Here is a 24036-nt window from a genome sequence, read left to right as displayed (position 1 = left end):
ACACACTGGGAAATGCAGAGGTAATTAACATGTTCCACAAACTACCATTAGAAACTAGAATGATTTCTACTTACAAAATGTCTAGCCGTGAATATTTTAGGTACCGTTATCATATAAGGATTTATTCCAATTGGAAGGATCCTGGAGATGGTCAACACAGAAGGGACATTGTTGAGAAGAACCGAAGCAGGGTGACAGGAAACATGTACTATTTATTAAGAACATAATGTCAAAACTTAATTGACTTTATTAACTTTTCTCTTGTTTTCAGATTTTCATTCCAGTGTAAGTATTTGAAATTTTCAAGACATTTTTTTCACTAACAACATTTAGCTGTTTCCATTTTCCTGTAATATGTTAACACAGACATAAAAAGTATGTAAAAATGTTGTCCTTTCCATTCAAAGTATTTAAGTTGTTAAAGCACAATGTTAGCAGTATCTGTAATAAAAAGAAAAAAGAAAAACCAAAACAAAACTGTGGCTCTCTTAAATAGAGTAAGTCTCCAACTGGCTCATTGATTTTTTTTCTGTCAAAACTTGTTATGTTTCCTAAGATTCTTCAAAAATCTCCTGGGAAACTGGGGATCTGCCAACTTATAAAAATACATCATTCCCATATATATTACATCAAGCTGTTGAATGTGTATGGAATTTGTTTACACTATGTGCCAGGCAACGAAAAAGCTGAATCAATGTTCGTCTATTGGTGGCTGTTTGAAGGAAGTTAAGAAACACAAATTATTAAAGGTTTTTAACTTTTAAATACTCGTATTACTAGCACTTTTTCTTATATAATATTGAAAATGCTGCAAAATGTCTTTTCTTGTCCAGTGAGGTCTTAGCTTCAATAAATATTATCAGTTCCTAGGGTAAAATTTGATGTACCATTTTAACAAACTTTTCTGATTGAAAGGACGAAGATATATCCAGACTTAAGGTGGCATTTGCACTAAATTTAGGCAGGTTCTGAGCAGCTCCAGTACTCGAAATATGACCCTATTGCACAACCCTTTACCTTCATAAATAGTATCTTCCTTTGGATATGAAAGAAGATTCTGTCTTGAAGCACATGCTATTAGAAATACAAATATCCTAGGGTAGAAATAATGCAAATGATAGGAGTCAACTAAGAACAAAGTTCTTTGCTTGGAGGATGAGAGGGCAGAGGTGAGGGAGGAAAATCGTAGGTATAGAAAATTATGGGGCTTCAGAGGGGAGGGGTTGGGGGATTGGGATAGGCCGGTGATGGGTATTAAGGAGGGCACATATTGCATGATGTACTGGGTGTTATGTGCAAATAATGAATCATGGAACATTTCATCAAAAACTGGGGATGTACTGTATGATGACTAATATAACAAAATAAAAATTATTTTAAAAATAAAAATTAAAAAAAATAAAAGGCAGAAAAAAAAAAAAGAAAAGTATGGGGGAAAACTTTGCCTCCTTAAAAAATATCTTCCCTGTGAACACAAAATTTTCCACCTGCAGAACTACTAATGGCAAGTAAGATTGCAGGAAAGATCCCAGAGAGGCAGATAATGCGAAACAAGACGAGTCCCATTTTTACTTCATCTAGCATTCTAGATAGAAGTCTAGATAGAAGTCTTTTTAAATGAAACACTTTATGAAATTTAAAACATTTTTTTTTTAAGTTTGAGGGGTTAACCTATCCACCCGGAAGCAGAAAGTAAAGCAGAAATAAGACCACAGAGCTTCCTATCTCGTCAGCCCACCCGGACGTCAGTTGCTGGCCTAAATCAGAAACCAAGACTAGACCAGCGGAGGCAGAAGTGGACCCAAAGCTCACTCTGCCCAGAACAAAGCACCGTAGGAGGGTCTCTTTCTCTGCCTAAATTTAGTGAAAATTTCACAACTGCACGACTGGTGAATGAAATAATGAAATAAAATATGAAAACAGAAAAGCATTATCAATTTTCTCAGGAATGGAAAATTTAAAGAAAAAACCTCTGAGTTAATGCGTCAGCCCTGAAGGTAAAGTGAACGTGGAAAATCTTGGTTAACACAGCTTTCAGTATTCATATAATCAATGGGCCTCCAAGAGTAAGTGCTGTGGTGAACGTTTTTAAAGAGAATATTGTCACTCTTTAAGTTACAAAAGTGTTATCAGCAGTACACATACAAATGAGATCAACTGGGGAGCTTGGGTGGCTCAGTTAGCTAAGCATCCTATTCTTGCTTTGGGCTCAGGTCATGATCTCATGGGTTGTGAGATCGAACCCCCTTCTGGCTCCAGGCTCAGCAGGGAATCTTCTTGAAGATTCTCTCCCTCTGCCCCTCTCCCCCCCCAAATAAATTAAAAATCTTAAAAAAAATGAAAATTAGATCAATTACTTTTTTGTAATATACATTTTAACCTCCAAACTTTTATTACCATTGGTTTTCTCAATATGTGAATGGTGTTAAAGAATAAAAATTCACTCTTTCTTCTTTCTATTTCTATTTAAATAGAAAAAAGTAGAGCAACCAACACCCATGGAACCACCACTCATAATGGAGTCTGCCACATTTGACACTATTTTTTTGTTCACTAATGAAAATAAAATATTAAAATTAAATTAATCTTTCCCCAGTTTTATTCCCTATTCCTCTCCCCCCGCAGAAAACAATTAACCAGAATATCCAGGCATTTAAAAAATAATCATGCTACACATATATGTATCCATATACAATTTTGTTATTTTTAAATTTTACTTTGAGGACATCATTGCTAAATAGTTTTTCAAGTTAGACTAACATTGCAATTTAGACTTTTACCCCATATTATTTTTCATCTAATCTATCCATGTTGGTACATAGATCTGGTTTATTCATTGTAACTGCAGCAGAATATTCAAATTCCATTTTCATTTTATTTCTTTAAGAATTATTTTAAATTAGATCACACTTAATGGCTTTTGTCTGCTTCCTTGTTTTCTTTCCTTCCTGGCCTTTGATCCCAACACACACACACACACACACACACACACACACACACACACACTTACTCGGAGTTTTTATTTTAGGCCTCTCTAACCCCAAATTCTGTTGGTGAATGTTCTGGAATCAAGCTTCCTGGCTCTGACTGTACAACAGGCTGAGATGCAGAGTGTGGCCAGGAAATACCTGAACTTTTGTCAGGATCCCTTTTGGGTGCAGTAATTACATGTAGCTCAGAAACTTTTTGCAGCTAGGTATGAACAAATGAAAATTTGGAGTCTATGTTTGGAATGTCCTATTAGTTTTCCCAAAGGGTTAACATTTAAAATGGCACTTTAACAACAAAAACTAACAGATAGGGTGTATGAATCACTGACTTCACAGGGTGTTTCCATTAATAATGCTTTTCAGCTGTGCAATTTGGAAAGGAAAGTGAAAAGGAAGGGGGGCTCATCAGCTCACACAGATAACTGAACTCTCTCATAAAGCTTTGCTGGTGGAGTTGACATTGTTCTGGATGAAAAAATGCTGCAGCTTTCCCGTCCCTAGTTCTCATTACTTCAATTTCTGGATTTAAGTGGTATTACATTCTCGTCCTTCACACACACACACACACACACACACACACACACACACACACAATGTGTATCTACAAGGTCAAACCACAAACCTGAATATTCAAAATAATTTAACTGTATTTTTATAAGTGAGACTTTATTTGTTCCACATATTGTGACAAATCTGTTACTTCTACCTATTTATGCTTCAGTACAGAATGTCAATCAATTAAAATAATTAAGTGCATGAGAAAAGAGCAGCTCAAGCTAATTTTCATCCCCTCCCCTAAAAACTGTGATTTACTTTTTAATTACCCACAGGTTAATGATTATACTTAGGGAACTTCATATATCACAGCGATCTGATATTGCACAATTTATGTGAGCAAAACTGTTCTGTAGATGCTATAAAATAAACAACAACAAAAAGCAAAAATTAACCTTGTTCTCAGGGAGTTTGCATTCTAGTAAGTGAAATGACACCAGGAGAAATGAAAGCAACATTGACTGTAAACATTTTAATAGGGAATAAGAATTCTATCAGCTATACTCATAAGGAATTGAGGCATCCTAGGACAAGACAGGATAGGAGACTCAGAATTCTAAAACCTTAGTCCCTATGCTGGCTCTACCCTACATGATTAGAGCATACCTGACACATAGTAGCGGCCAATGAACATTTGTTGATTTACTCTATTGACTTCAGACATACAGCTTCTCAGAGTCTTGGTTCCTCTCCCACAAAAGGGGATGAGATAAGTCATAAAATTCTCGTGATGATCAAATAAAATATGAGAAAGCATATTATAGTGAGTTTTAAGGTACTAGAAATGTATTGCTCATTCCCTGCAGAATTCAAAACTATGAGTCTTGAAATTATGAAAGCTTGCGCAACACAATATTAAGGTACCTTTCCTATCAAAAACCTGTGGTTGGAAAAAAAAAAAAAAAGAAAACACATAGCTCATCGTTATCCTCTTGCTTTGGCTACAACCTCTCCCCATCCCACCTCCCTACCCTCTTCTACTGGTTAAGAGGTAACTGACCTTCCAAACTTGTAACTTCCTTTTCCATGGGTGAGCGGGACTTTTGTCAGGAGAATGTGAAGCACAGACTACCTCCATGCTTAAAATCTGACCTTAAATTGAAACTGAGCAATGTTTCCTCTATAGGCCCCAGTACAGTGGCCTTGGAGAGAAAGATTTAATAACTGGATTTTGTAAAGCTGTGGGGTCATCTGTGATTTTAAATCCTCATTCTACGCCAAACCTCTTGCTAGGAATAATGGAAGATCTGGGTGTATATAACCTGCAATTTCCACGTTCTGTGGTAGCCTAAGAAAGGATGCCTCAACCTGGAAATCAAGCACGGAAAAATAATGACAGTGATCAAGAGGTAATGAGAAACGTGTTCTCATAGTTTAAACATCTGAATCAACCTTTGATAGCATTTATCATCCAAGAATAGGAACATTCTGAGCATTATGACACTGACCAAACTTTCTATACAAATTCTCAAAGCAGACATTGTATAAATACACTACGTCAGCATACATACTTCATGTGCTAATCTTTTCATGACGGTTTATTCTGTGACATTTCAGTGACAGTGTAAGAAAAAAAGAATGTGACTAAACCTAAAAAGGAGGTGGTAAGGATTATCCAAAAAGAAAGAAGGAAAGGAAGATGGAAGGAAGAAGACAGGAAGGCAAGAAGGCAGGGAGGGAGCGAGGGAGGGAGGAAGGGAGGCAGAGAGGGAGGAAGAAAAGGAAAAGAAGAAAGAAAGAATAATAATATATGGCACTCAATCCATCTTGGCATATTTGAGACAGACTATTTTATTATGATATTTTACTATTGACAGACTTCTCATTTAAATGGAAATTGTGTACATGTTAGTAGTAACCCTCCACATATAAATCAACTTGGTTCCAGCTACGTGCAGTTCTGCTCAGATATGGCAATAGAAGGTTGGAATTTCAGCAAAAATTAAAAATCAGTAAGGCCCCATCAACTATGTAATTCATTTATTATCAATCCAACTATTTAGAATTTTTTCAATCTTTGGTTTAAATTTCTTCTTCCTCATATATAACATGGATCTAATACATTTATCATTATGACATTTTTCACAGTGCTTAACCCAAAGTATTTGTTCCCTCTCCTTGTGCTCGTATCTTTCTTTTCTGTGGGGTCTGCTTAAACTGGTATGTGTGTGGTACCGTAAAACAAAGTAGAATAAGGAAGAGGTCATTATGAAGAAAAGGGGTGATTTTAAAAATAGAAAAGTTATTGGGTAGGTGGTAATACATAATACACTGCGTTTCTGGTGGTATAGAAGTAGTTTCTCCTGAAAGTGTTTTCTTTCTTTTACCTGGCCCACATTTTTCTGCATTCTTTCTCTCTCTCCTCTCCTTTGCTTTCAGATGACCTTTTTTCCCTTTTCTCTATTTTACTCTCAGTATTGGAGACTACTGCTTTAAGATTGTTTTCTCTCTTCTTTCTCATAGGATCTTCATGGGAAGTCTATTTGTGGGTGAACCCCAGCTTCTTTAGCTGTAAACAAAAGAATACAGTCCCTGATTCTCACCACAAGCCACATCTAAAAGTGAATCACTCTCAAGCAGATGTTGTTTCCCATAGGAACAATGTACCGTTTGGGGTTGTCATTCCTAACTAAAGAGTCAGCCTCAAGTGAATCATAAACATGACCACCAATAAGTTTTAAAGTGAAGATACAATAATTATCAACTACTGGAAAAGATCGTTAGGGCCCAAGTCCCAAGAAATGGATTTTAGTGCATAAATTATACTGGGAGTTATAATATGGATCCTTATTATAAAGTGAGCATTCAAAGACAAGGGACTTCTTTAATGTAGTCTAAACCTGATGTGCCAGGTAGGAGAGAGTTACTTTAATTAAACAAATGTGGAGAAATTAAACAATTACTAATCTGGATAAAAGGTGTGTGTGTGTGCATGTGTGCTTGTACACATACACACACGCATGCACATATATTCAGCTTCTTTAAAAGTTTGAATTTATGGGGTGCCTGGGTAGCTCAGTCATTAAGCGTCTGCGTTCGGCTCAGGGTGTGAGACCAGCGTTCTGGGATGGAGCCCCACATCAGGCTCCTCCGCTGGGAGCCTGCTTCTTCCTCTCCCACTCCCCCTGCTTATGTTCCCTCTCTCGCTGGCTGTCTCTATCTCTGTCAAATAAATAAATAAAAATTTTTTTTAAAAAAGTTTGCATTTATATACAAATTCCAAAGTGTATAAAAACAGGTGCCAAGATCAGCACTCCAAATGACCAACCATCCATTTGCCCCGGACTAAGAGGTGCCGTTGGGTGCAAACCTGAATCACCATAACCAGGAAAGTTCCCCCGGGGAAGCCAGGGCAAGTTGGTTACCCCGCTCCCCAAGTGCAGGTAGAGAATTAACCTTGGACGTGAAAGAGAGGAATTTCCTTGCTGTTTGGTTTGAATGGTAAGAATTATTTATGCATTGACAGACGTATAAGACCCATGTGAGAGAACAGAGCTATTAGGATGAGAAAGAAGACATGAACTGCACTGTTAAGAGTGTTTGGCACGTAGGAGTAGGAACTTGTTAGGGGAAATTATGGAAATTGATATTTACTATGCACCCTCTTTTTAAAGAATGGCATTTAGCCTATAAATGTGTAAGTTCAATCATCAAAAAATACAATCAATATGCAAAATTCTGTATTTGCATATAAAGAGATTGCCTCCTTATGTGGAAGATTAAAAGAAACCAATTTCCCTCATGCTGCTGTTTAGTATCTAATGAGGGATTTCAACCTATTTCAACTGAGATTACTCTTTAGCATTCCATCCCAGGCCAAGTAGCCTAGCTGGCATGCACGATACACTGATTCTAAAGGGAAAACAAATGAATAGCATAATTGTATTTTCAAAACATTTTAAACAGCTTTGATGCTTGGAAAGTCACTTCACTTTTTGCCAACAAACAATGCCAATTTTCCTTTGATCTTAAAAAAATGCAGGTTGGAAGCAAGACTCTCCGATCAGTATATTTTTCAGTTGGGAAAATTTTTGAAAAATAGAGGCCAAAGTCTCCTCATATTACCACTATACGTTGGGCACAAACCCCCTTATAAATTCGTGTGATGCTAAATGTAAAAGGGAAATTCTGAAGGGTTTTTCTGCAAGCATGTCTCAAGGGTCTGCCCTGAAAGTCTCCTGCAAAAGAAGCTGGTAAATAAGCTCATTGAGTGTCACAATTATCTTCACCCAAATAGTTTCTCCCTGCAGCCTACAAGCTGCACGTCTCAGACTTTGGGACAAAATATAAGGAAAAGCATCTTCTATTTCTCAAACGGTAGTTTTGCTTTTAGAGATGCAACATTGACTAGAGGAAAACAATTCAGATTTGGAATCCTATGATTTTTTTTTCCTTGAATCTTAGTTTCACTAATTATCTTAAGATAAAGCAGGACCTATGAGCCTCTGAGCCTGTTTATACACCTGTACAATCGTACAGTAATGCTTGACCTACCCACCTCACAGAGGATCTTGGAAGCATCAAACTGTAATATGTAAGATAATAATTTGCAGACTTTGGTTTTGCTCCTTTGGGATCTTTCATGTATCACCCAACTGCTCTCCGGAGAGTGTTTATGGCAAATTCCACTCCTTATAATGTTCTCCTTTCATTTGTCCTCACTGAAGGATGACTACATCTAATAACAAAGACTACATCGTGTGGGCAATTCATGTATGTAGTTCTAAGGGGCAAACTATGACTCTCTCTTAGTGAGGAGGACACCACTGTCCCACAACAAAGAATGAGCTGGAGACCTTTAACAGTAAGTTCCTCGCTTTATTAAGGCAATGCCTGCCAACAATGCCTGCTTCCATCAGAGCAGATCTAGCTCTCCTGGCAGGACCTCTGGGATGGCTGCTCTTGCAGGATCAACTCAGCACAGACCTGCTAATTCCCATGGTTTGCTCCCCAGAAGGGTCCACGCCTGCCCTGAAGGGTGACTCTGCTCAGCTCTCCAAAGGAGCTCCGTGTTTCTTGGCAACTCCTAGTTCAGTGTCTGTTCCACAAATGTTTATTAAATTCCTACAATTTGCCCAATACTGTATTTCATGCTAGGGATAAACATGTGAAACATAACATGGCTGTCCTTGAGAAATTTAGAAGCTACTATTAGCCCCGTGCCCATAAATAGAAGAATGTGGGTAAATGTTCTGCAGTGTTCCAAACAGCAGCCGGGGGAGCACTGGAAGACAGATTCCTGGAGCACCTAAACTTTAATGGTTGATTCAGACCTTGGTCCTGTCTGAGATTCCAAGCTCAGTTCTTTCAAGGACATAGATGAAGACTTCTAAACCTGGGATCCACAGAGAGAGGCTCTGGTGTCAGGTGAGTTCTGAGACAATTTTGTGTACATGCATTCTTTCATTTCAGTGATAATCGCAATTATGTAAACCAAAATCAGCAAGCTTTTTCGATAAAAGACTAGATGGTAAATATTTTAGGCTTTGTGGGCCATACAATCTCTAGCACAGCTCCTTGCCTCTGCCATTATAGCAGGAAAGCAACAGTGGGCAATAACTAAAAAAAAAATAAATTTAAGCATGACTAAGTTACAATAAAACTTTATTTAGAAAATAGGTGTGGGGGCTTGCAAATTAGGCCAGCAGGCCAAAGTTTGATGACCTCTGATCTAAGTGAGCATTTTGTAACAGAATACTACTATGTGATTTCAGTGGTGTTTAGAGTGTGTTTAGGAGAGGGACAGAGCCAAAAAGCATCAAGGCACAGTATATGAATATAAACTTATAAGCAATGCAAAAAGAATACTCTGTTTCTCTCTCTCTAAAAAATGAAAAGAAAGGAAAAGAAAAATGGGGCATTTGGGTGGCTCAGTCGGTTAAGCATCTGACTCTTCATTTCTGCTCAGGTCATTATATCAGGATCCTGAGACTGAGTCCCTGAGTCGGGCTCTACACTAGGCATGGAACCTGCTTAGGATTCTCTCTCTCCCTCTGTCCTTACCCCTCCTCTCTCTCCCTCTTCTCTTTCTCTCTAAAAAAAATTTTAGGGGCACCTGGGTGGCTCAGTTGGTTAAATGTCTGCCTTCAGCTCAGGTCATGATCCTGGAGTCCCTGGAGTCCCGGGATTGAGCCCTGCGTCAGGCTCCCTGCTCAGCCAGGAGTCTGCTTCACCATCTACTTCTGCCCCTCACCCCACTCATGCTCTCTCTCTCTCTCTCTCTCTAGCTCTCTGTTTCTCCATTAATAAATAAATAAAATCTTTAAAAACTTTTTTAAAATAAATAAAATCTAAAAATTTTTAAAAAGAGTAAGGCAATGGATAGGGAATTCATTACATGGAACATGGCCTTGTAGGCATGCCAAACTAGAAGGCTTCTGTGTTCTGGGAGAGCAGTTCCATATTCATATTGCCTTGTAAAGATATCACTATGCATGGCAACTTTCAATAGGCTGCCATCAGTAAATATATAAATGCAATGAAAAGGGCTTTTTTGTTTTTCAGTATTTTTTTCTTTTTTGGCATCATTTGGGAGAATATATGTTTATATTGATTTTCCCAACAAAACAGTTGATTGGTAGTTAAAAGTAAGTTTACTGTCAATCATCATCATCATCATCAAAGTAATTAAAAAACCAAGAGGGTTTCATTACATAGGCATTGTTGATTTGCCAAGTCACCGAACTTATTTTCTAACCTCCCTTTCCCCCGCTGGTTCTGGGCTCCATCAAAACTCCAACCTCCTAATCAAGTGGTTGTTCTTTCCCGGAAGCAGTGCCTTCCTGAAGCTAACTAGGAGCCCACCTTGACTCATCTCAGTACATAATGAAGACATTCCTATCACTTAGGAAATTCCAACGGTTTTTGAAGCTCCCTGCCAGGAGCTGAGGACAAAGACCGTAGACGTTGTTTATTATACCACCAAACTTTTAGAAAGTGTAAAGAACACCAGTGAAAAGAGAGGACAGTGAGCAAGGGACAATGCTGTAAAACAGTAGTTGCCAAGCTTTGCTGCACACTGGAATCACATGGGTGTCTTTCAAAAATTATGATGTCTGACTGCTACCTTCAGACCACTCTAATGTAAATAGCAAAATGTAAAACCAGGGCATCGGGATTTCTTAGAGCACACCTGGGAATCTAATGAACAAAATGTTTGGAAACCACTGATATAAAGTAAGGTTGAAAAACAAGAACCAAATCAGACAGAACCCTTTAGAGCAGGGTAAATATTTTAAATTTTCTTCTAAGTGCAATGGGAAGCTGCTGCAAGTCTTAAGAAGGGAGTAATAAAACTCACTTTATTTTTATAATGGCTATATGATACACCATGAAATACAGTGAAATATGAGGAAGAGTATGGGAGAATGAAGACCAATTAAAAGGGATTCTAATATTAGAGTAGGCAGTTAGGTTCTAACAGGATACCTGGAGGTCAGGAAGGAAGAAGTCATGACCAGCTAGGCAAGGTCCAAGGCCCGTCCCAGCAGTACTCCACAAGAAGCCCAGTCAAGCCAGACAGGCCCAAGATGGTGGATGCCGTGACAGGAAACTCCTGACCAAGTTAGTAAGAAAAAGCACAAAACCTTGCTTATTGCTCCACGTATAGAATATTCCACCTGTAGTTAACAAGTGCAGATAAAAGATAGAAACCCAAACCTCAGAAAAACCTCTCTCTCTCGTTATTTCTCTCTCTCTAGCTAATCTCTATCATATCTTGAGAGTGTACTTTTTGCTTGAATAAACCTTCCCACTTGTGATACTCATCCACTGTGCTGTGTGCCTGTCCTGAATTCTTCTCATGACAACCAAGAATCTTCAGCGACTCTTTTGGATCTGGCTGAGTCCAGGCCTGGGGTCACCCTGTTCACCCAGTGACACTAAGAGGACAAATCAGAAGACTTGACTTATATTTCTTGAAGCCTGGGTGATACAGAAGACTGGTGTCTGGCCCAGGCCTGAAGAATTTAAAAGCCTACAAGTGGGTAAATTGAACAATGGTAATTGAGAACATGGCTTCATTGCAGGAAACTTTTCTATCAACAAGTTCAAAGTGTGTGTTTTTCCTCTAAACTGGGAAGAAGTGACCTTGGTCAGACCTCAGTCATCTAAAAGTGACTTTGTCCAAGAAGTGTGGTAGAGACCCAGGTGTAGGGGACAACCGTGAGTTTTAAATAGTCAGTGGGAAAATGTCAAAGAACTACCAGTGACCAATCTGCAGTTAACAGGAGACCTCCAAAGAACCCATGCAGCCCACAGAAGAAGAAAGAATCTGTTGTAGAAACAGTAGCTAAGCCAGCAAGTGTTCCACCAGCTCACAACAGTGCCAGGAAAGTAAAACCTTTACTGCCCCTTACTTTCCCTTCTCTTCTCCGTTCCATCTTGGAGAAGCAATGGCATCTTTACCCCGCTTTTATGATCTGTGTGGGGAGAGGACGAGGGACAGAAGCATGAGGCAATAAAATAGAAAAGAAGTCTTCTACATTTCCAATTCTCAGCAGGTGCCAGCTGGGAGAGAGGTAGGGCACCCAGCAGTAGAACTCACCAACATCCTCCTACTCCCTTTTTCTGATTAGGAAAGACACCTTTTCCAGCTCCTTTCAATTACATGGGGCCTGTGACTAAGTGTAACTGAAGAAATGGAACTGGAAATGTCATGTGTCACTTTCAAACTATTCCAATGAGAAGCCTCTGTGTGACTCTGTTGTTCCCTCTTTCCCAGCAGCAAGGCGGTCTCTTGTCAACATGGCAGCACCTCAAGAAACACATGGCTTTGATTACTGAGTTACTGCAAGGAGGAATTACTGCTTTGGTCCTGGGAGGACTTAGGGTAAACAAACAAACAAACAAACAAAAACCAAACAAACAAAACCCCAGAATTTGTGTTGGGTTTGTCTATTACCACAGCACAACTTGATCTGTCCCAATTAATACAAGGATAGAAGATTTAACCTAGAATGAAATTTGGCGTTTCTATTACTACTTGGGACTGAACATGCCAATTATTGCTCTAAAACTGTTTTAGAGATCAAAAAACCTACAGGGCTTTTATTATCTAAGAGCTTCTTTGAGATTTTATCCAAGAGCAGTGAAAAAACCAGCCACACAGACATTTGCAGAACAGTTGGGAGGAAAAATTACAGTGCTTGATTGTTTCAGCCTCAAAACTTACACTTCTATTGTGCTGATTATGGAAGATTTCTGGAAATTCTCACTAACCTAGGTCACCCTATTTAAGAGACCACTTCATGTAACAAGGAAAATAATGGTACATAGATTTAAAAAACAAGTTGATTTCCTCTGAGCTTCAGGTATGGGTAGGGTTAAGTCGCAAAGGAATAGAAAGGACTACCAAACCCCGGAAGTTAAGGGTTTTTTGTTTGTTTGTTTTTTAAAAGATTTTCTTTATTTATTTAACAGACATAGAGATAGCCAGCGAGAGAGGGAACACAAGCAGGGGGAGTGGGAGAGGAAGAAGCAGGCTCATAGCAGAGGAGCCTGATGTGGGCCTCGATCCCATAACGCCGGGACCACGCCCTGAGTCGAAGGCAGACGCTTAACGACTGCGCCACTCAGGTGCCCCCAGAAGTTAAGGTTTTATGTTTATGGAAGATTTTTGTAACTTGAATAGACTGTCATGCCATCAGCTAGTTCAAAAGACAATTCTCATTGCGTTAGATTACTGTTGGTTATCTCTGCCACGGCAGTGGGGATATACAGAGTACATCACCGGCTCAGAAATACAGGACTCTGGGAAACAAACTGAGGGCTTCAGAGGGGAGGGGGGGTGGGGGAATGGGATAGGCCGGTGACGGGTGTTAAGGAGGGCACGTATTGCATGGTGCACTGGGTGTTATACACAAATAATGAGTCATGGAACACTACATCAAAAACTAGGGGTGTACTGTATGGTGACTAACATAATATGATAAAAAAATTATTAAATTTAAAAAAATAAAAAAATAAAAATAAAAGCAATGAAATAGAAAAAAAAAAAAAAGAAATACAGCTATGCTACTTGAATATCCACAGGCATTAACTGTGGTAGATTGCAAAAACGGTCACAATGCTCTGCTCTTTTTCCCTGTCCCTTCAATCTGGTCTAGTCTTTTGACTTAATTTGGCCAACAGACTGGGGTGGAAGGAGCAGAGTTCAAGTTCTGACCTTGCGACTGATCTGGCGTCTTGCAACCCTGGAGTTGCCATCAGTCGGTCCAGGCTAGGCTGCCAGAGGGTGAGAGACACACAGCCCCATCACTTTTGTTGTTCCAGCTGATGACAAGCTACTCTCCAGAGAGAGATCTGCCTGGCAGACGTTCAGGTGGCTGCCAGCACATGGGGAATCCCAGCTAAGACCAGAAGAACTAGAAGAATAGAACTCCTCAGCTGAGATCTGCATGCTGACCCGGAAGATTGTGAGTAAAATAAATGGATGTTTTAATTCATTAACTTTTGGATGATTCATTAAATGACAACAGCTGATTGAAAAAATAAGGATGAGATAAATACTGTTTGTAAGAAACTCTGCCAATTATTTTATGAATGGTGACAGAAAGGAAAGGCTATTATTATGGAACAAATAAATGCCAGGTGTCATAAATGCTACATTTGGGCAGAGAGGGTTAGGTTTTATAGCTACTCATGTTTAGTCTTGTAGTAGTAATTTGGACTGTCATAACAAAATCCCATAGACTGGGTGGCTTAACCAACAGAAATTTATTTTCTCACAGTTCTGGAGGCTGAGAAGTCCAAAGTCAAGGTGCCAGCTAATTGGTTCCTGGTGAGAACTTTCCCTAGCTTGCAGAGGATCGCCTCTTCTTTGTGTCCTCACATGACCGGTGTCTCCTCTTCTTAGGAAGGCATAAGGCCTATAAGATGAGGGCCCCACCCTCACAACCTCATTTAACCGTTATCCCCTCTTCACAGGCTGTATCTCCAGATACAGTCACGTTGGGGAATAAGGCTTCAGTGTGTGAATTTTGAGGGGAACAGAAACATTCAGTACGTAACAGTTTGAAAAACACTATTATTGTTGAAATTCCTCGAGTAAAAAAATTACTTCATTATTGTAGGATTGAAAGTCATCAGTCCTTATCCCCCTTTCCCGAATAAACGATTGTTTTTGATAACACACAATTTCTTAAGAATGCAACTTCTACATTATTAAACTGAACAGATTATACAAATAATTGTCTCTAAAATTTTTGCTCTAGAATCCAACATTTTATGAAGAGAAAGAATTACATTGGAAGAAATAACTTGAGCTTTAGTAGCTTTCTGGAAGCCAAGGTAGTCTTTAAACCAAATCCCATTTGATGAAGCAAAATAGAAAAATAATTCTCAAAGGCTCACATACACATACTGGAAATTTTATTATCTTTCTTCTCTCATATTCTTATTTTTATATTTAGAAATAAATTGTCAACTTGTAATATTATTTGAATGACAAAATAGAAATAGTTATATTAAGTAAATGGCAAAGAATGTTTAAAGTCTATTAGGTATTCCTATACTAAAAGTTTACTACAGTTCATATAAAACGGCCTTTATGCACATTTTGTATTTCTCACTGTGCAGTGCTGAGTAAATATTGGTATTACGCTGTTTTACATTTGAAGTACTTTATGTTTTCTTAATAAAAGATGCTAAAGTATGCACCATGATAGCTCTGTATGAAAATATAAAAGAAGGACATATTCAATTCTATGAATATTATTGGTGGGCTACTATTAAATATGTTTTCATACTTTACACTCCAACTGAAGTCAACAGATAGAGATCATTTACTGCCCTGACATCATGAGGATATTTTCCTGTGTTGATAATTGTGTTTTTCACATTTAGGTCTTTAATCAACCCAGACTTGACTTTATGTGTGATGTAAAGTAGCATTTTGATTTGCTGTTCATATGGATACATTTGATCTGAGCAGTATTTATGGAAAAGGTCATTCATCCTCCACTAATCTTCCATGCCCTCTGTCTCATATATGTCTGTATACCTATACACCTGCCTCTGGGCTCTCCGTTTTATTTCATTAGTCTATCTCTGCATCCATACCACATTACCATAATTATCATAGTTCCGTAATAAGTCTTAATATCTAATAAAGCAAGTATTTGCACTGACTCTTCTATTTCAAGACTGTCTAGTTAGAGGCACCCTCTTGAATTTACATATAAATTTAAGAATCAGCTTGTTACTTTCTATGGAAAAAAAATGCTGTGATTTTGACTAGAATCGTTTGGGGGTAAAATCAATTAATATAATTTATCTTTTAATCCATTTATGTATTGTTTAATGTCTTTCAATAAATTTTAAGATGTTTTTCATAGGGTTCTTGAACATATTCTGTCAGATATGTTTTCATGTAATTTGTATGCTTGGGGTTATTATAAATGTTATCTTCAAACTTTTTTGTTTGTATTCTTACTATTTATTCCTCTTATTTAGGAACACAATTTATTTTACTATGCAGAGTTTTATTTGGCACCTTTCCCTTACTCTTTTGCTAATTTGAATACTTTATTTATAGGTGTTTTTGTTATTCCTTATACACAATTACATGATTTGCAAATTAGGTTTTATTTCTTTATTCTTTCTAATCCTTATTTCTTTTTCTTGTCATACTGCACCAGCTAGAAAAACTGGTAAAATATTAAATAAAAGAGGTATTGCTTGGAATCTTGGTATTCTTCCTGAATTCAGAAGTAGAAGCTTCAGTGTGTTCTCACTGTATATAAAGTTTACTGCTGATTTTCTGTCACATTAAGGAAGTTCCCTTCTGTTTCTAATTTGTCAAGAACATCAACATCAATGGACGTTATATTTTAAGAAGTGCCGTTTTTGCAATTGTTGAGGTATTTTATGATCTTAAACTTTATAATATGGCAAATTATAACAATTAACTTTTCCATATTAATACTTTATCTTCCTGAAGTAAAATCAACTTTGTCACATGGATTATACCATTTATACTTTATATATGTCCTAAATTCTTTTTGCTAGCATATTGTTTATGATTTTTGCATCAATGTTTCATAAATAAATTTTGCTCATGTTTTTCTTTCTTTACTATCTTTGTTGCATTTTGGGATTAAAATTACATGAGCATCATAAATAAATTTTAGTGCCCTGAAAAGCATGATTAAGAGTGCAAAAATTTGTTACTTGAAGAATGATTTGAACTTGTTGATAGAGACTCTGCGTTTGGAATTTTTGTAGTGGAAATACTTTTGACTATTGATTCAATTTTCTAGTAATTATAGGACAATTGAGACCTTCCAATTCTTCTTTAGGTAAATTTGCTTATATAATTTTTTTTTCCTAGAAATTTGTCAACTTAGTTGAAATGTTTTAATTTATAGCATAAATTAAAGTTTTCATAAAGTTTTCATAAAACTGTCATAAATATTAAAAATCCCAGAAATACCCAAATGAGTTATAACTTACGTCTACACAAAAATCTGTACATGAATGTTTATAAGAGCTTTATTCATAATTGCTAAAACCTGGATGCAAGTAAGATGTCCTTCAGTAGGTGAATGGATAAAGAAGCTATGGTATATCCATACAATGGAATATTTCTCAGCAATAAAAATAAAGGAGCTATTAGACCATGAGAAGACATGCAGAAAACTTAAATGCATATTGGTAAGTGAAAGAATTCAATCTGAGAAGGCTACATATTGTATAATTCCCACTGTAGGACATTTACGGAAAAGGTGAAACTATGAAGACAGTAAAAAATCAGTGGTTGCCAGACATTGGAAGAGGCAGAGGGAGGGATGAATAGGTAGAACACAGGGGATTTTTAGAGCAGTGAAATTATTCTGTATGATACATACAATACATTTACACATTTGCCAAAACCCATAGAATACACAGCACAAAGAGTGACCTCTAATATAAACTATGAACTTCAGTTAATAATAATGTATCAATATGGGCTCATCAATTACAACAAATGTTCACACTAATGCAAGATTTAATAATAAGGAAAACTACACTCAGGAGAGAATGGGTATGTGGGAATTCTCCATATTTCCTGCCTAATTTTCTGTAAAGTAAAATTGCTAAAAAACGGTCTATTAATTTAAAAAACAAATATTATATTAATCTACCCCTTGTCATATGATGTTTCCTAGTTTCTTTTACAATTGCATCAACCTTTAAACATATTTTTTCATTACTGTATTACATTTTTATAATGATGGAATCCACAGCTGTGTAAGTCCTGGACCTAGTTTCTTCTCTTACAAGCTCTTTATGTACCATTGAAACACTACATTTTTCCTGATTGACTTATTTTTATGGGTTATTACTTTGAGAGACAGTTTTAAGAAATGGTCTCATTAATGTTGGTTTCCTTTCTGAATAACCATTTTTTTTTAATTGGAGCTTTATTATTGTTGGCAAATTGTGATGTTTTCAAGGTCAATAACATTTGCTCAGGGCCTGCTGCACCAACTCAGGTAATTCTTACCTTACCTCAGTGTACGCTTACCTAAAATGGTCAGTTTAATAAATTTATTTATTTATATTAACACTGGTCACATAAATCCATCAGAGCAGATATTCCACAACTTTAGATAAGTTCTGTAACCCTGACTTATTTGTATTTTCCCCCATGATCATGGGAAATAGAAAAGAGCCAACTTAGACAATTTTAAAAAGGTATATGTCTCAGGACACACTGATTGTTCTCTGTTCTCTTTCCTTGTGAATGCAACCCAAATGCCCAAAGATGAAAGCTTAGGTATATAGCTCTCTGGTTGCCTGAAAGAATCTGGTTGTGTTTTCCTTGAGATGTTAGGTTCATATGATTATCTTAAACTTCATAATTCAATCCACCTTTTTTATTTTGGGCAGACATTTTTCCCTAGAATTACAAATGATCTACAAAGTTGAAGGAAGTTGTAAGTTTAATTCTTTTGCATTGACTTAAGCAATGAGTTGGAAATATCAGGCTGATTTCATGATATTCTCTGTAATTAAGCAGAACATTTATTTTCTGATATTAGTCACAATTTTTTCCTAGTATTTGATTAGTATTTTTTCTTATGTTTATTCAGTTTGTGGGTACTATATGTATGAAAGGCACAGGAAAAAACTCAATACCTCAATTTTGAGGTTTAGTTTAGAATTGCAAGCTCTTTTATTTAGGATAAACTTGAAACTAATTAAATTATTTCTACTTCAAATTCCAAAATATCAAGAGCTCTAATACTAATGGGAAGAAATGATAAAAATAGCCTTTTCTTCTTTTTCGGGGGATGTGGCCATGTTTTGGAATTCATTGTATTTTTTTTTCACCTATGGATCTTGGGAACAGAATTTCTACTGTCTAGCTATTTGCTAATAAAACTAGTAGTCAAAGTCTGGAGCAGGAATTTTTTAAACTTTCTCAAAAAAAAATGACTCATAGTTCTGTACTTACGTTTTTAAAACGTCCTCTGGAATTCAATCAAATTCTACAAAAAATAATCTAAAAATCAAATGTCTACACTAAGTCAGTTGCTTAGAAAACAGTTGTGGAATTATCATAATTGAATCTGTCAGGTCTAAACAGAAGGAGAACCCAGAACAAATAGTTTAAGAGGGGACATAAATACGGACCACTAGTTACAAAGGAAGAGGAAGATCTACAAGACAATCTGAGAATGGTGAGGACACCCAGTGTTTCACATCAACACCCAGAGATTAGTGTCAGTCAAAAGTTATTCTAAAGTTGGAGAGACAAAGGAGATGATCATGTTGCAAAGGCTAGAGAATCCAGAATGTGCCGACAGAAGCTGGAATCACAAGGGAACAGCCACTTATGGAAGCAAGGCCCAGTTGGGAACTGGGATCACGGCAAAGATCGGCTCAACAGAAATTGTGGCCACAGAGAGAAGGTCTGCTAGAATAAGATGAAATTATGGAGACTCAGACTATGCTAAAAATGCAAGCCAAAGCCAAGAAAGAAGGCAAGGAAGTAACCTGGCTTCTCTCCCATTGTCCTCCTCTATGAGTTCTTGAATCAGTAGGAAATCTTACTTTATGAAGTTCTTGGCAAATTTCCTGTAACACGTATTGAATATAGATGCTATGCCGTGCACAGGGCTATCCGTGCACTCTCTCATTTAATCCTCACAAATACTCCATGAAGTAGATATTACTGTTGTCATTTTGCAGATAAAGGGAGGACTAACTGTCTGCGGTGACCATGGTAATAAGTGGGAGAATTCCCATTCAAAGCCCTGCTTCCTGTTCTCTAAGCTCTGTCTTGGTCACCGTGTAATTCTGCCCCAGTCAGTGCTGGTCTGATGAGGCTTCATTATGTGCTATTCATAATCACCTTTCTGAGCAGATGGCTCTCTCCCACTTCCACAAAGCTGGCTCACAATAATGATGGTTAAAATTAGATAGGTGATTTATATCCAACCCACACACAGAAGATGAAATCATTCCTGCTTATGTGACCAATGATCTTCTAAAGGCTATATGTCCATTTTTATCACTTTAATCATCTGTAACTACTCTGTTATCCTCTGAGATGGCTAAGGGGGTAGGTAGATTGAAGCAGAGACGGAGAGCATTCATCTACAGGAAGAATCATCTCTTCACCCAAAGCAGGCTCTAAACTTCCTTAGCCTCCAGAACCTTTCTGGTTTTGCCTTGCCAGTCCAAAAGTGGAAAAGCATTTGGTGGTCAACACTGACACACATGGCTACCTTTCCCTGGTCAAAGGAGGCTTATCTGATGGCCATGTCCACTTCCTGCCCATTGGACACTACCAGTCAGTGGTGGAGCTTTCAGCAAGATGGTGGATGAGGTGAAGAAGTCTAAGCCTACGCTGAGACGGTTCTGCAAGAGTCAAGGGAAACGGAGTGTTCTATTTTAGAGAAATTATAAGAGCTATCACCTCTAGCTACAGGTCATTTTTATGTCACTCAGACACTGCTCTGCTAATGACATTAAAGATGCCTTCGTTACCCAGGTACAGGACCAGCAGATAGAGCTAGCTGATGGAAATCCAGAGCCCTCTGACATCAAGCCCATTGCACAGCCAGGAGCAACGTATTCTTATGTTGAAATTGAGAGAGGAAAGAAGTTTTCCCACAAAATTTAAAAAAAAAAAAATCCCCTTGCGGTGAAAAAGGGAGGTCCTGGCCAGCGAAGCCATTCTTAATAATCCTGACCAGTCTGACTGGAGGCAGTGCCAGATGAGCAAGGAAGAGGCGACTGTGGCTCACAGCTTCTACAGAAACCTTGAGCCCTTTGACTTATCCTGGATGACTGAGGAAAGGGAAAGACGCTTCATGAACTTCACGGGAAGTACTAACACCCGTTTGTAAAAAAACTAGTCTCTCAGGGCCTCCCGTGGAAACCACCTGCGGCAAAGAGGCCTAATATTGAATATTTTCTGGAAAAAATCACATTCTAGGGTGAACATCTTATGTTAAAAGCATGTCTGTCATCCAGCTCCAAGTACAGATTGCGTTTACCAACATTTTCAAAAAAGCATTTAAATTATCAAATAAAATCCAAAAGCTTTTCTGTGAAAAAAAAAATTGAATCATGAGTAGGGCAACACAAATTCGGCTAGTTTTGCTTTAGACCAAATTAGATAAATATCTGGTTGGTTGATCACTTATTTATTATTAATTGCTGATGCACTGTATAGTGTGTGTGTGTGTGTGTGTATTGTAGGGAAAGGTGCAGTATGCTATTACAGAACTCTTTCTCAAAACTGCATAAGCCAATGACATTCTGAAACCTATTTTTAATGGGTATCAGTACTCAGAATAATAATATATATTAGTATATATGCTATAATAATATTAGTATATATGTTATATACTAATCAAATTTAATCCTTATATATTCCTTTGTAATGCTACCCAGGTTACGCTGAACATGATTCTTGAAGAAATATACTGAAAGAAAGAAAGAAAAAGAAAAAGGAAAGAGTGGAGCATCCGTTCATCATGAAAATATATTTTCTATCTGTAGGGCCAGCACAGCACTGGGTAAAGGGCACTTGTCGGGAATTCAGGTGTCCCACCTGTGCTCCTCCTTTACTCTGTAACCTCGGACATGTTACTTAGCCTCTTTGTTCGTTTCTCCATAGAGGGAGGCAACTACTTCCTGTTTTTTCTATGTCAAACACATGTGAGGTAGGAAAATGTTAAACGAAATGATTGATGTTAATACACTTTGCAAACTAAAATAACAAATTTAAGTTATAAAATTTCTCCTGAGTTTTTCTATGCTGGTCTAGATACACACTCAGGTACTAAAAATGCTTTCATACACAGACAGAAATACACACACACACACACGCTATTATCATATTTTATTCTGGTATCTGTCCTAAAGTGGCAGAGGTTTGCATTTGTCTTGTGTAATCAATCTGAATTGAATCAACCTGAATGAATAAAAACTGACAAACTTTTGTGCAGAATAACGTGATTTATTTGGTACTGATACCAGGTTTCTAGATGGTGGAGCTGAATGCGTCTAAGGGCTGACAGTAGACCTTGGAGAAGGATAAGACCATCTTTTAGTTTCAGAGGAGCAGAATGTCTGGGATGAAGCGCAGGTGAGCCCTTGTTTGTTCTAAATATAGCACTGTCCTCTATCTAATTTGTAGGGAAAGAAACGTCCAACAATAATCTAATAATTTGTCAATTTTTACTGTAGCTGTTATTGTGGGTTTTCACCTTTTTCTATATTTTCATAGACATATGTGTTCCCAGAATGATTAGAGATTCAAACCCGAATTACAGGATAGAGAGTAGAATGTTCTTAAAGAATGCAAAATTCTTGTTAATGAGATATGGAAGTAATCATTTAACTTTAAACTCAAGTGCCAGACCCCTGTCTGGCACGGGCAAGGCCATGGGTGTGGTGGAGGTGGGAGAGGCCCAGAGGGAACTTGGCGGAGTCCTGCCGTTTGAGGAACCACTGCTCCTCAGAGCCAAGTCCCTTCTTGAGGTCCACGTTTGGGCACCATGGGCTGCACAGTGCACTCAGATGAATGACATGATAGTAGAGTTAGCCGGAGAATGCCCTCAAGTTTTGTTTGTGAAGTTGGAAGCTAAAGCTGTTCCTTCATGTAGAGGCTGCTTTCAGGAAACAGGCTTGAGCAATGGAAGGCAGAAAGGGCTCACAGTGACCCCTGGCTGAACACAGGCCCATCAGGGGACCCACCTCAAGATACCATAGGCCCTAACTGACCAGTGGACTACTTCCAACCAGGCACAGTCACCAAAAATGGGAGAATTCCATATGTCCCATACCTCCTCACCTTCCCACTTTACGGTTCCCTTGCAGTGTAGTCAACAAACTTCTCTCTTCTTTTTTTCTGCCTCCGGTGAATCCTTTCATGCCCAAGCCACCAGCCCCCACTCAATCATCACCTCCCATTTGGGGTCCCCATCCTATCAAGACAGACTCCACATTTAGACACCACACTTAAGTATCTGAAAAATGTGAAATTAGTTCTGTTCCTTCCCTCCTGTTTTTCAAGATTTCTCAGAAAAATGACCTATTAGATGGTGCACATGCCCAAGCTGACCAAAACAGTTCAGCGACATGGATCTCCTTCCCGCCAAGGGATAACAAGCGTCCTAAAGAAGACCCCAACCTTCGCGGGAGGAAATGAACTCCTGCGGCCCCTTTCGCGTTGTTTAGGAAAGGAACTCCTCACAGAACCCCACTGTGGTTTCAGCAAGGAGATGGTGGAAATTCTCAACAAACATAATATTCAGTTTGGCAGCTTTGATATCTTCCCAGATGATGAAGTTTCAGGGCCTCAAAACCTATCCCAATTGCCCACCTTTCTCCAGCTCTGTGTTTCCGGAGAGCTCATAGGAGGACTTGACATGATAGAATTAAGGAGCTGTAAGTATCTGACAAGCTAGATACAATTTGCCCCAAAGCTCCCAAATCCAAGGGAAGGCTCGAAGTATCGACAAATAAAGCTCTGTGATGCTCTTTATGGAAGGAAACAAACAGGAAGCAAAATGTGGATTCAGTAAACGAATTCTGGAAATGGGAAATAGCACTGGTGTTGAATATGAAACATGACGTATTGGAGGCTGAAGAAGTCCGGCAGGGGTTAAAACTTACTCGAATTGGCCCATGTGCCCCCAGCTGTCTGTCAAAGGGGAGCTTGTTGGGGGTCTGGATATTGCTAAGGAACTGAAAAACAATGGCGAGTTGCCACCAATACTGAAAGGAGAGAATTGAATGCTATGCGTGGTGCCCCATCGCTGCAGGAAATACTTCATCCCAGTAGGGCTTCCTGACTCCGTTCTCAGAGGATGGCAAGTGGCAGAGACTGCTTCCTACCCAGTTATGCTCAGTGTATTTCACAATTTTGTGCTAAGTACATGTATGTTTCATTTTTTTTTACCACACACAGAATGCAAGAAACATTTTCAAATCCAATTAAAAATATTTTGTATTTTCATTTTTAAAAAAATCATTGAAAATAAAATAG

The 24036-nt window shown here is 38.1% G+C and overlaps 2 pseudogenes; both read left to right on the top strand.

Moving 5' to 3' along the window:
* The first annotated feature begins 4843 nt into the window (after nt 1–4843).
* Nucleotides 4844–20884, top strand: LOC105236701 (annotated as a pseudogene).
* Nucleotides 20885–22430: 1546 nt separating this feature from the next.
* Nucleotides 22431–23783, top strand: LOC100474954 (annotated as a pseudogene).
* Nucleotides 23784–24036: the final 253 nt, after the last annotated feature.

The sequence above is a fragment of the Ailuropoda melanoleuca genome, chromosome 10 (assembly GCF_002007445.2).
Source record: "Ailuropoda melanoleuca isolate Jingjing chromosome 10, ASM200744v2, whole genome shotgun sequence".
Taxonomy (NCBI): domain Eukaryota; kingdom Metazoa; phylum Chordata; class Mammalia; order Carnivora; family Ursidae; genus Ailuropoda; species Ailuropoda melanoleuca.
This window is presented reverse-complemented; position numbering and strand designations above follow the sequence as displayed.